We start from the raw sequence: 10,035 nt of genomic DNA, 5'->3' as shown, positions 1-10,035 counted from the left end.
CCGGGTTGCAGCGGTAGCTAGCAACCTAGTAAGAGACGATCACGTCCAATGTTAAGAAATATAAAAACCCATAGTTCTTAAAAAAAGAGTCAGATCAAAACAAAAAGTACACCATTAGAACCGCCTTGTCCGAAACCCCTGCATATTAAAATTTCTGTCCCTTGGCTCGAACAGCAAGGGAAATATATGGGCTTGAAAATCAAGAAAAGTGGCAGCCTCTACAACATTCTGCCTAAACGGGATATTTTTTCTTTTTTTTTTCTTTTTTTGTATCCAGAGATAGCTTGGCACTGGAACATCGTAGAGGGTTGTTCAATAGCTCATTTTAAAGGAAATTAATTGGGTTAAAAATCTATAGTAACTAAAATAAATTATTTCTAAAAGAGAATAAATTTTTCCACCAAAAACTGCATTTTGATGTCTTTTCACACTGTATTATAATAAAGATCGAACTCTTCCCTATACTAACTTGCATATTACATTAAAAGACGATCATTGGAATAACATACCACTGTATACATTGGACTTACTTACTCTTCTTTTGGACTTAGTTCGTCTCTTACTATTCCAAAGAAGAAAAAGCCGTAGGCTTTTTCCTGTTTGTAATTTATTTCATAATAAAGTATTACAGTAAAGAACGATCTTTCACCCGTAGTAACTGATATATGGTTGTTCCATGGGTAGTCCGGGTTGCAGCGGTAGCTAGCAACCTAGTAAGAGACGATCACCTCCAATGTTAAGTAATATAAAACCCCCCAACTCCTAAAAAAAAGTCAGATCAAAACAAAAAGTACACCATTAGAACCGCCTTGTCCAAAACCTCTATAAAGGAAACTTACCGCCCTTTGGCTTGAATAACAATTTATAATAAAGAACGACCTCTTGCCTACACTAAATTTTATACGCCACTTAGTTATAGTATAGGTTAGTAATTCAACAGATAGTTATAATAAAGAACGACCTCTTGCCTATACTAAATTTTATACGCCACTTAATTATAGTATAGGTTAGTAATTCCACAGATAGCTTGGCACTGGAACATCGTAGAGAGTTGTTTAATGGCTCATTTTAAAGCAAATTAATGGGGTTAAAAACTTTTTGTAGTTATAAGACAAATTATTTTTAAATAGAATCATTTTTCTTACGAAATTATCCGGGTTGCAGCGGTAGCTAGCAACCTAGTAAGAGACGATCACGTCCAATGTTAAGAAATATAAAAACCCATAGTTCCTAACAGAGGAGTCAGATCAAAACAAAAAGTACACCATTAGAACCGCCTTGTCCGAAACCCCTGTATAGGAAACTTTCTGTCCCTTGGCTTGAACAGCAAGGGAAATATATTGGCTTGAAAATCAAGAAAAGTGGCAGCTACTACAACATTCTGCCTAAACGAGATATGTTTTTCTTTTTTTCTTTTTTCTTTTCCACAGATAGCTTGGCACTGGAACATCGTAGAGAGTTGTTCAATAGCTCATTTTAAACGAAATTAATTGGGTTAAAAATCTATAGTAACTAAAATAAATTATTTCTAAAAGAGAATAAATTTTTCCACCAAAAACTGCATTTTTGATGTCTTTTCACACTGCAGTCTTTCAAACATAATCGTATACCAGCGGTAAGATTTGAACCCACACCTCCGAAAAGACTGGTGGCTAACACCAGTGTCTTGGACCACTCGGCCAGGCTGCCTCTTATAATTTGGGTTGCAGCAGTATTACATATAGGACAGATGTAGTTCATCATAAATGGTGTTTGTCAATACCTTTTTTTTATATAATTATTCTTTATTACAATAAAGAACGAACTCTAACCTATACTTACTGAAAGATGTGTATGTGTGTGTGTGGAGAGGTTTTAGTACCATGGTAGCAGCTGTGGCTGTAATCTAATTTACAGTAAAGAACGAGGTCTAGCCAATTTTAACTGAAATAATTTAGTGTTTCAAGATATCTTGAAGCAAATAGTTTTTGAAATTTGCTTCTTTAAGGTATTTTTTATAAGGGATCATTAATCATAAATAAGGATTATATAGGTTTCATCGATATCATGAGCGTAGAGATGACTGAGAGCCAGTAAAGAACAAATCAGGACACACATTGGACTTAGTTAGCTGCCTGATTCTCTAAACCTCGTCTCTTACTATTCCAAATAAAAAAAAATCCATATGTTTTTCCTGTTTCATAGGCAGTGCAATAGCGCTGCCTAAGCAAAGAACGATGTCGGCACAATGTGTTATTTATTTTTTTCTTGGTTTTAGACCAGGGCACTTAGTATTGAAGGAGTTGTCGTAAAAACTTCTAAAAGGGCTCATTTGATTGGAAATTGGAGTGGTCAGTGTCCTTTTTAATAGTCAAAAGTGATTGGAAGGAAACTAGACCCCCCCCCACGTCCATCATTCCCCAGACACATTCAATAAAAATTTTGAGATATCCATTTTGTTCAGCGTAGTTAATTTCCAGATAGAAATATAATAAAGAACGACCTCTTGCCTATACTAAATGTTATACGCCACTTAATTATAGTATAGGTTAGTAATTCCACAGATAGCTTGGCACTGGAAGATCGTAGAGAGTTGTTCAATGGCTCATTTTAAAGGAAATTAATGAGGTTGAAAATTTTTTGTAATTAAAACAAATTTTTACATTAAAAGACGATCACTGAAAAGGCAAACCATTCCATACATTGGATTTAGCTACTTGATTGTTTGAGTTTCGTCTCTTACTATTTAAAGGAAGAAAAAGCCGTAGGCTTTTTCCTGTTTGTATTTACAGTTAAAAAACGAACTCAAGCCCAAAGAAACTGAACCCTGTGGTTCATTCATATTATCTCCATTATTTTAGCTAGAATGTAAATAAACAAATTTCTTTTTTAAATTTTAAATTTAAAGAATAGTGATTTTAATTCAACACATTAAAAGTGCTCCCCAACAGGGAATCGAACCCCGTTCTCCCATGTAACAAGTGGGCAGTGCTTACCATTAGACTATCGAAGACTTATAAAATAAAAGTTACATGTAAGGTATGATAATAATTTTTATCCGGGTTACAGCAGTAGCTAGCAACCTAGTAAGAGACGATCACATCCAATGATAAGAAATATAAAAACCCATAGTTCCTAACAAAGTATAATAAAGATCGAACTCTTCCCTATACTAACTTGCATAGGCAACTTCACTATAGTTAAGATTACAGTATTTATATTATACATCATTATAAATTATAAAAGGTTCAAATTGTTCGAAGATTATAGAGTTAAAAATTTTCCACACCGGGAATCGAACCCGGGCCTGTTGAGTAAAAGTCAATCATCCTAGCCACTAGACCATATGGGACCATAAAGAAGTATGATTTAAGAACCATATGCATATTATTATTTCACCATATCAATTATAATAAGGCCAAAACAATATCGTCGACTTGCAACCTTAATTTTGACACATTAGTTAAATCTTCATCAGACTTAAAAAATGTTTTGCTAGTTTTACATTAAAGAACGAACCTTAGCCCACAGTAGCAGAAATAAGAATATCTAGGTTGCAGCGGTAGCTAGCAACTTATTAATTACATAATCTGAGTATAAGTGGTAGCTAGCAACCTAGTAAGAAACGCCAAATTAAAAGATGATCATTAGAAGAACAAACAATTGCTTATATTGGACTTAGTTAGCTGCCTGATTCTTTGAGGTTCGTCTCTTACTATTTCAAAGAAGAAAAAGCCATAGGCTTTTTCCTGTTTGTAATCCGGGTTGCAGTGGTAGCTAGCAACCTAGTAAGAGACGATCAAGTCCAATGTTAAGAATTATAATAAAGAATGACCTCTTGCCTATACTAAATTTTATACGCCACTTAATTATAGAATAGGTTAGTAATTCCACAAATAGCTTGGCACTGGAATATTGTAGAGCGTTGTTCAATGGCTCATTTTAAAGGAAATTAATGGAGAAAAAAATCTGAGTTGCAGCGGTAGCTAGCAACCTAGTAAGAGACGGTCACGTCCAATGTTAAGAAATATAAAAACCCATAGTTCCTAACAAAGGAGTCAGATCAAAACAAAAAGTACACCATTAGAACCGCCTTGTCCGAAACCCCTGTATAGGAAACTTTCTGTCCCTTGGCTTGAACAGCAAGGGAAGTATATTGGCTTGAAAATCAAGAAAATTGGCAGCTACTACAACATTCTGCCTAAACGGGATATTTTTTCTTTCCTTTTTTCCTTTTTCTTTTCCACAGATAGCTTGGCACTGGAACATCGTAGAGGGTTGTTCAATAGCTCATTTTAAAGGAAATTAATTGGGTTAAAAACCTTTTGTAACTAAAATAAATTATTTCTAAAAGAGAATAAATTTTCCCACCAAAAACTGCATTTTTGATGTCTTTTCACACTGCAGTTTTTCAAACATAATCGTATACCAGCGTTAAGTACAATAAAGAACGACCTCTTGCCTATACTAAATTTTATACGCCACTTAATTATAGTATTGTTACATTAAAAGACGATCATTGGAATAACAAACAATTGCATACATTGGAATTAGTTAGCTACTTGACTGTTTCTACATTTAAGAACAAACTGTAGTCCATTATAACTGAAGTGCTATAAGGAATAAAATTACATTAAAAGACGATCCCTTAAATAACAAACCATTCCATACGTTAGACTTAGTTTGCTAATTGATTGTTTAAGTTTCGTCTCTATCTATTTAAAAGAAGAAAAAGCCGTAGGCTTTTTCCTGTTTGTATTTATAGTTAAAAAACGACCCCAAAGAAATTGAACCCTATGGTTCATTCATATTATCTCCATTATTTTAGCTAGGATCTAAATAAACAAGTTTCTTTTTTAAATTTTAAATTTAAAAGATAGTGCTTTTAATCCGGGTTGCAGCGGTAGCTAGCAACCTAGTAAGAGACGATCACGTCCAGTGCTAAGAAATATAAAATTATAATAAAGAACGACCTCTTGCCTATACTAAATTATGTACGCCACTTAACTATAGTTTAGGTTAGTAATTCAACAGATAGTATGGCATTGGAACATCGTAGAGAGTTGTTCAATGGCTCATTTTAAAGGAAATTAATGGAGTTAAAAACTTTTTGTAATTAAATTATAATAAAGAACGACCTCTTGCATATACGAAATTTTATAGGCCACTTAACTATAGTATATGTTAGTAAAGTTTACGTGTTTACATAAAGAGGCGATAGAGTTCATCATAATCAGAGGCAACGCAATAGCGTTGCCTAAAGTAAAGTCCTTACGGCTCCAATGTGTTAGTATTATTATTATTTTTTTCCAGAGGCACTCCATATGAAAGGGGTCGTCGTAAAAACTTCAAAGGGGGCTCATGCGAATGGAAATCGAGAGTTCTAGTAACCTTTTCAAGGGTCAAAAGTGATTTAAAGGCAACTAGCCCCCACCCCACGCCCATCATTCACCCAAAAACATCCAATCAAAATTTTGAGATAGCCATTTTGTTCAGCGTAGTTGATTTCCAGATAGAAAATATGTTTTTGAGGAGGACACTCCCCAACAACCCTCAGGTCAAGGGTTTTAAGTCCGGGTTGCAGCGGTAGCTAGCAACCTAGGAAGAGACGATCACCTCCAATGTTAAGAAATATAAAACCCCCCAACTCCCAAAAAAAGAGTCAGATCAAAACAAAAAGTACACCATTAGAACTGCCTTGTCCGAATCCTCTATAAAGGAATCCGGGTTGCAGCGGTAGCTAGCAACCTAGTAAGAGACGATCACGTCCAATGTTAAGAAATATAAAAACCCCTAACTCCTATAAAAACAGAGTCAGATCAAAACAAAAAGTACACCATTAGAACCGCCTTGTCCGAAACCCCTATAAAGGAAACTTACCGCCCTGCGGCTTGAATAACAAAGAAAATATATTGGCTTGATAATCAAGAAAATTGACTTTAACCACGTTATTCTCCACAAACGGGATATTTTTTCTTTCTTTTCCACAGATAGCTTGGCACTGGAACATCGTAGAGAGTTGTTCAATGACTCATTTTAAAGGAAATCTCTAGATCTAGCGCTATTTGTACTTAATTTTTTTTTTTTTATGGATTTTTTTTACGAAAAAATTAATTTTTTATATAAAATATTAAACAATGACGTCATAGTCTTTGGATGTATTAGTACATAAAGTCTGGATCATCGAATTAAAGCTGAAACTAAGTAAAGAACAATTATGCCTCCATATATTAACAGTGATCTATAAAATTTCCCATTACATCTATAAACTGTTCCACAGTTGCCTGTTCATACCTTGGAAGCTTTTCACTAAACATGCAACATTTCTTTTGGATATTACTATGAAGTTTTGCGAAAGCATCTCTAGCTGACTTTTCAACAAAATCCATTCTTTCAGAAATAATTTTAATCTTTAATTTTGAATATTTTTCGTAATCCCGGTAAAAAATTCGTAAAATTTTTCTAAATTTACTAAGATCAGTCAGCATTGTTGCCATGTTTTTGGACTTCTGAATATAATTTTTAATTTTGCCCTTATGCGTTCATTGCAGCTTGTGTAAACTGCAAAATATCCATGGTATCCGAGCAATAGTTTGAATATTTCAATTCAAGCTAGAAAAATACCTGAAAATGTTAAAATTAGTTTTATTTTTAGTTAGGTTCTAACTACCCGATGTGGAATTTACTATGTATTTTCAGACCAAAAAATTCAATTTTTTAATATATTTCATTTTTCAGTTTAGAATCGCTAAAGTTATTATGTAAACTGCAAAAATATTTATGATATATGATTATAATAAAGAACGAATATTTTACCGATTATCTACTAATAACCATATATGACGTAATAAGTGGCATGACGTAATATCTAAAACCTATTCTGTACTAATAACCATATATGACTTAATGAGCGACGTGACGTAAAAATTGAAAAAATTAATTTTTATTTTATTTTCGTTTTTAGTTCAGAATCTCTAAAGTTATAAACTGCAAAAATATTTATGGTGTCTGAACAATAGTTTTAATCTTTTAATTTAGACTAGAAAAATACCTGAAAATTTAAATATTAGTTTAATTTTTTGTTAGGTTCTTGATACTTGATACGGGAAATAAAAATTCAACTAATGGTCACATAATGATTTCAATTAAGCAAGCTAAACGCAAGTTAAAAAAAGAGTACTACCAAAAAAACAGAGATAGCATCTTGAAAAGAGAAAAGCAAAGGTATTCAACCGATAAGGCGTATCGAGATGCGAAAATTGATAGTGACAAACAGCGTTATTATAATGATGTAGTTTATAGACCTGCGAAAATTGAGACAGCCAAACAAAAGAGCAAGGAACGGTATGATAACGATATAGATTACCGAAACAAACATAAGAAAAAACTTGCTACCAGAATAATGGGTAGATACTGGGGTGACAAAAGCTATAATGAAAAAATTAAATTCTCTGCGAGGTTGTACCGAAGAACGCATAAGGACAAAGGGAAAAATTACATTCAGAAATACAAGAAGATGGTAAAAATGCAAGCTGATCTTTATAAATTGAGAAACATTTTACGCATGTTTTATCGGGATCACGAAAAGTATTCAAAATTACAGATTCAAATTCTCTTTGAAAGAGCGGATGCTGTTGAAAAGTCGGCTAGATCCGGGTTGCAGCGGTAGCTAGCAACCTAGTAAGAGACGATCACGTCCAATGTTAAGAAATATAAAAACCCATAGTTCCTAACAAAGGAGTCAGATCAAAACAAAAAGTACACCATTAGAACCGCCTTGTCCGAAACCCCTGTATAGGAAACTTTCTGTCCCTTGGCTTGAACAGCAAGGGAAATATATTGGCTTGAAAATCAAGAAAATTGACTTTAACCACGTTATTCTCCCCAAACGGGATATTTTTTTCTCTTTTCTTTTTTTTTCCACAGATAGCTTGGCACTGGAAATATCGTAGAGGGTTGTTCAATAGCTCATTTTAAAGGAAATTAATTGGGTTAAAAATCTATAGTAACTAAAATAAATTATTTCTAAAAGAGAATAAATTTTTCCACCAAAAACTGCATTTTTGATGTCTTTTCACACTGCAGTCTTTCAAACATAATCGTATACCAGCGGTAAGATTTGAACCCACGTTACAATAAAGAACGACACCTAGCCCATGTTAACTGAAACATAAATAGGGATTATGTAATTTCCATCCGGGTTGCAGCGGTAGCTAGTTTACAGTAAAGAACGAAGTTCCAGCCCATAGTAACTAAAATAAGATTATAATTTCATCATGTCAAAGATTGATCAATGATGCCATAATCGTAGATTGTAGCCAGGTTGTCTCTTACTATTCCAATTAAGAAAAATCCCTAGGCTTTTTTCTGTTGGTTATATTATTGCTATTTAAGTTGTGTTCTAACAAATACTTATATTATGAGATGTCATTACTCCTTGTATTATGACGTCAGAGTCATGACACATCCGGGTTGCAGTGGTAGCTAGCAACCTAGTAAGAGACGATCACGTCCAATGTTAAGAAATATAAAAACCCCTAACTCCTGAGAAAAGAGTCAGATGAAAACAAAAATTACACCATTAGAACCACCTTGTCCAAAACCCCTATTAAGGAAACTTATCACTCTTTGGCTTGAATAACAAAGAAAATATATTGGCTTGAAAATCAAGAAAATTGACTTTAACCACGTTATTCTCCACAAACGGGATATTTTTTTGTTTCCGCTTGATTTTCCTCCTCAACTAGCTGGGCACTGGAAAATCATAGAGAGCTGTATAATAGCTCATTTTAAAGGAAATTACAACATCTAGTCACTTTTGTAATTAAAAATAAAATACTTTTTAAAGTAGAATCAATTTTGCCAAAAAATTACATTTTTGATGTATTTTCATACTGCAGTCTTTTCAAAGATATTTGAATTTTGAAGCAATCAAATCCGGGTTGCAGCGGTAGCTAGCAACCTAGTAAGAGACGATCACCTCCAATGTAAAGAAATATAAAACCCCTAACTCCTAAAAAAAGAGTCAGATCAAGACAAAAAGTATACCATTAGAACCACCTTGTCCGAAACCCCTATTAAGGAAACTTACCGCCCTTTGGCTTGAATAACAAAGAAAATATATTGGCTTGAAAATCAAAAAAATTGACTTTTACCACGTTATTCTCCACAAACGGGATATTTTTTTCTTTCCACTTGATTTTTCTTCTCAGCTAGCTGGGCACTGGAAAATCATAGAGAGCTGTATAATAGCTCATTTTAAAGGAAATTGCAACATCTAGTCACTTTTGTAATTAAAAATAAAATACTTTTTAAAGTAGAATCAATTTTGTCAAAAAAATTGTATTTTTGATGTATTTTCATGCTGCAGTCTTTTCAAAGATATTTCAATTTTGAAGCAATCAAACCGTTCATGGTAATGAACTCTATAGTAATAATAGCTACTTGTCTCAATAGTAACCGAAACTCCTGGAACCAAAATTTTCTTTTTTGGCTTAATCGCTAAAATTATTATGTAAACTGCAAAAATATCTATGATGCCTAATCAGTAATAGAAATTTCTTAATTTAAACAACAAAAATACATGAAAATTTTATAATTAGTTTTACTTTTTGTCTCCTGGAAGAAAATTTTTTTTCATCTCAGTTCAAAGTTATTATTGTATCGTGGAACCAAACTTTTTTTGGTTTGTAACCCGTAAAGTACGTATCTCCATATTATTGTCTTATAATTGCAATTATTTTAGTTTTCAGTCCAGAATCGCTAAACTTATTATGTAAACTGTAGTGATAAAGAACAACATCTTGCCTATACTAAATTTTATAGGTTATCCGGGTCGCAGCGGTAGCTGACAGTCCAGTAAGAGATTACCACGTCCAATGTTAAAAAATGTATAGACCCATAACTCCTAAAAAAGAGTCAGATCAAAACACAAAGTACCCCATTAGAACCGCCATGTCTGAAGCCCCTGTATAGGAAACTTTCTATCCCTTGGTTTGAACAGCAAGGGAAATATATTGGCTTGAAAATCAAGAAAAGTGGCAGCTACTACAGCGT

At 33.4% G+C, this 10,035-nt stretch overlaps 1 non-coding gene across 1 annotated transcript; it reads right to left on the bottom strand.

Moving 5' to 3' along the window:
* Nucleotides 1–3,259: 3,259 nt before the first annotated feature.
* TRNAK-UUU (transfer RNA lysine (anticodon UUU)) lies at nt 3,260–3,331 on the bottom strand. Its single transcript has one exon. It is a non-coding gene; the product is annotated as a tRNA-Lys (tRNA).
* Between the last annotated feature and the right edge of the window lie 6,704 nt (nt 3,332–10,035).

This window comes from Artemia sp. Qi Xiang Cuo, chromosome 3, assembly GCF_049724085.1.
Source record: "Artemia sp. Qi Xiang Cuo chromosome 3, ASM4972408v1, whole genome shotgun sequence".
Taxonomy (NCBI): Eukaryota; Metazoa; Arthropoda; class Branchiopoda; order Anostraca; family Artemiidae; genus Artemia; species Artemia sp. Qi Xiang Cuo.
The sequence above is the reverse complement of the archived record's forward strand: the minus strand, read 5'-3'. Positions and strand labels throughout refer to the sequence as shown.